This window comes from Grammomys surdaster, unplaced genomic scaffold (genome assembly GCF_004785775.1).
Source record: "Grammomys surdaster isolate TR1022 unplaced genomic scaffold, NIH_TR_1.0 125973, whole genome shotgun sequence".
Taxonomy (NCBI): Eukaryota; Metazoa; Chordata; class Mammalia; order Rodentia; family Muridae; genus Grammomys; species Grammomys surdaster.
The window spans coordinates 2601782-2606042 of NW_021620790.1; the positions used below are offsets into that span (position 1 = coordinate 2601782).

The 4261-nt window shown below is 36.2% G+C and overlaps 1 pseudogene; it reads left to right on the forward strand.

Annotated features, from left to right (window-relative positions):
• Positions 1 to 3019: 3019 nt before the first annotated feature.
• On the forward strand, positions 3020 to 3308 carry LOC114609471 (annotated as a pseudogene).
• Positions 3309 to 4261: the final 953 nt, after the last annotated feature.

Sequence of the window (4261 nt, forward strand, 5' to 3'; positions counted from 1 at the left end):
AAGCTCAGAGACACGTGCTGTATTATATCCAGAGGCATATTTACATAGCACATGTGAGTATATGAGTGTATCTTTGGGTTGCTATTTGGTATAGGGGCTGTGCAAAATAGAAGACATCACCAATATTCTAGCCTTACACATAATAGAGAAAGAACTTTCTAAAAATTTCATTTAACCCATTTTGACTTTGACCTTGGAAACTGCATCTTCCACTTATTCAACCTTTGTTATAAAGAAAAAAGTTGCAAAGCACTTCATTTTGAACATCACTTAAAAAATAAACCCAAAATAAATGCTCATTAGGGTTTGCTATCTCTGTGATCACTTTAATTAGGTGTAATTAGTGTCTACAAAAAAAAATATTAAGGAAAGAAAATGCGTCTTTCTAAAGACTCAGCAGTCTTCACCATTCCATGGCGGGTTTTGTAATTACAAGCATTCAGAGTGTTTGTTTAAAGTACATGATGAGACTTGAAGCACAAACTCATCTAAAAACTTCATTAACTTGACATTTTTTATGGGTTTTTCCTTTAAAACAAATAAACATTCACATAGATATTATCTCCTGCACTCTACCCTGCCTATAAAGAACTGTTGAAAGTTCCTCATTGTTTACTGACTTCTGAAAATCCCACAGTGAGAAAATCAATTTTGATACTCCTACGGTAGAGGATGAAGAGCCGTCACATCTGCAGAACTCTGAAGGCCCAAAGTTCTTCAAGGTCCTGAATATCTGACCTTATTTGGAAGAGTTAATCCTAGGTCATGTCTCTAAAACTATGTTCTATATCAAAATATGCCTTATCCTAGAATTAAAAGTTTATATAATATAACATTATTAATTTCATATGGACCTAGCTCAATTCTAGCAATGCATGCACACATGCATGTGCACACACACACACACACACACACACATACACACACAGAGCAGTGTCTACTTTCACAACTTTCTCAAATGGAAGAGAATCTAAAGTCCCTTCACATTTCTCCAGGAAGGACCTCTAGACTCTGGAACAAGATCTCATTTCTAATACCATGCTGGGGATCTATAACAGGTCATTTCTAGTTCTTTGAACATTCAATGGGAAAACCTCCAGCACAGATATTCTCTAGAAATGTTCCATACTTCACTGTATTTGGCTGGGCTACAACATGTGAATAAGATACTGCCAATACCAATGGCTTCTTATTCAATGAAAAGGCACAAATAAACAGAAGGATAAGAAAATAGAACCCATTTTTCTGCTGTAGGGAGAAAACAAGCAAACAAATCAAATAATAACCAACCAACCAACCAACAAACAAACAAAAAAACCACTTCAACCAACATCAAGGATAGCCATTACCTCAGGGTAAAGGGCTAGTGAACAATATTTCAAGCAAATAAGAAGCAAGCTGGTAATGTTAGGTGCCTAAATAAAAAAAAAAATTAAACAAATAACATGCTAGCAACATAACAGCACATCTGAAAGCTCTAGAATAAAAACAAATAAGATCACCCAAGAGAGGCAGATGTCAAAAATAATAAAATTGAGGGCTGAAATCAATAAAATAGAACCTCTGTGAGTTTGAGGCCTATCTGGTCTACAGAGAAATTTCTAAGACAGCCACGGAGAATTCTTGATTTAAAAAAAGAAAAACCAACCAACTGAACAACAAACCAACCAAATAAACCACAAAAATATGTTTTGTAGTTTACATTAGATCTAAGAAACAGAAATTTATTCTTAATTAGAAATAGAAACCACACTTTGAAGGTCTAAACACAGGACAAACTTATCTGTATTTATTTCAAGGATTTAACATAGGACAAACAGGAACTTAATGTTAACCCCTCAGCTTTCAAGGTATATTGCACCTGTTCTGCTCCCCATTGACTTCCAAGGTGTGTTGTCCTAGTTTGGACTCACAAGAAGAAAAAGAGGGTAATCCAACTTGATCATATTCAAGTATATAATTGTCAACAATAAGCTTATTAATAATAAAAAGTTTTAAAAATACATCTTTTAATGATGTAAAAATATTTTAAAAATGAATTATAAGTAGGAAACACTGAGGACCATGGGAGCCCTGCTCTAATGACAGACGGAGGAGCTGTGCGTATTGGGGAGTTTGTATACCTATGATAATCAGAACGTCCTCTGTGGTGAAATGGTTTCCTTTTATTGTCATTTATGCCATGTCCACTATGACTTTCTTATGATATTCAGCCGCACAGCATTTAATGAAAACTGGGAATTTCACCACTAATGAATCTTGACAGTCTGTTCTCATTTTATTGTTTTTTTTTTTTTTTTTTGGTCATAGACAACAAACACCCCAGGATGTAGTTACAATTAATAAGTCTTCTATTTCTTAAATTATTTTCAAATCACAATGCAAGGGAACATGCTGCTTGTGTTGAGCTTCTAGAGTCTAGAGTTTATCATGGGTAGAATAAAGATCAGTTCTTCTCAAGCCACGCTATCCAAAACACTCCTATATATCTTTACAGCCTGAAAATTCGTGATTTTGTTTTGGTTTCTTTGGGGCTCAAACTCAAACCAAACAAGAGAGAGAGGATAAAAAGGGCTCTCTGATTTGCCACAGTTTGAGACAAAAATGGCATCAGTATCATTTTATTTATTCAAAATCATGCAATATTCACATTCTACACAGCAACATAAAAGACTAGGTCCTTACCATTCTCTCCATTGGTATGTTAATATTAATAGTCTAAATAATAGGGATAAATGGCTGTCTGGAGTAGAGTTTTTAGCCTTGTTTCTAAGGATCCTATTTCATCAGGAAGTGCTCCCAAATGTCTCTTTCTGGAGAGTTGTCCCTTTTTATCATCCAGATGCTATAATTGAGAACATGTATCCAGAGATTTTATTTATTAACATCTATCTTTCATGATAAAATTAATTTTCCTGAGTTCAGATGAAGGAGTAGTTTTGTAGAAGTAAGAAATTTTACAGAAGTGCAGTGAACTCACCTGAGTGTTGGCAATTTGGAGCTGCTGGATCAGTCTGAGATGACAAAAGTGGAGGAAACACTCACGAGGTTTCAGAGAAAGAAAGGAGTGCAGGGCATCATTGGGGTGAACACAAAAGGCATTCCCATAAAGAGCACAATGGGCAATCCCACTACTACACAGTATGCCAACCTCATGCACAACTTCATCGAGAAGGTGCAGAGCACTGCTCATGAGATTAAGCCCCAGGATGACTTAATTCTTTAAATTCACTGCAAGAAAAATGAAATTATGGTATTACCAGATGAAGATTATCATTCTGACTATCATTCAGATTCCAACTAAATAAGCCACTGTCTTGGCTTCCTGTGTCATTCCTTAATTCAATGTTCCCCAAGAATAATAGTGTTTATTATATCAATGGGCACATGGTGGTTGCCTAAGAGCCCATGTAGACCATGACATTGATCAAGGGTAGCTCTCCCCTCCCCACCAAGGGATGCCTCTGATGATCCAGTTAGTCCTAGGAAAGCTCAGTTTTCATTTCCAGGCTTTGGAATAAGACATTATAATAAACTCACACCTGTTGTGGATTACCCAGGTGCTCTTTGTATTTTGATGATAATTCTCCTTCTCCAAGAGGTTTTTCCTTGGATGAAGAGTGAATCACTTACTTAGGTGACTTCATGTGAACCTTTTCTACATTCTAAATTATAAATAAAGGCTAGAGCTGGTGATTGGGCAGTGGAATGGAAAGTGGAACTAAAAAGTTTTAGGAAGAACTAGGAGAAGGTGGAGAGAGGGGAAGATTGAAGAGGAAGAGGTGGAAGAAAAATGAAACAGAAGTATGAGGCCTGGAGAAACTGAAAGTTATAAGGAAACTCATAGCTGGGCAATATAGTAGTGTAGTGGTAGATCTGCCCAATCTAGGCATGCAACTTGTTTTCATATTAATTGAGTTGGTTTTTCCTCTCACAGGCTTATTTGCATAGAAGATTTACCACAACACACACCCAGGTTTCTCCTAACCTTCAGTTTTCTTTGTTCCTCTTGGAAATTCAATTTTCTTTTATAAACTAAAAATAACTTCAACGCCATCCCTTTAGCCCCCCAAAAAGAAAATTTACTATTTTGCCTCTTTCAGACTCTGGATACAGAGACCCTCTTTGGTTTCATGATAGTGTGTGTTTCAGAGGTGTAAGTATGGAAACCAAAAGATGACATCAGATGTCCAGCTTTGTAACTTGCTATCTTTTTTCCCTTGAGATGAAGTCTCTCATTTAACCTGAAGCTAAGCTAGTA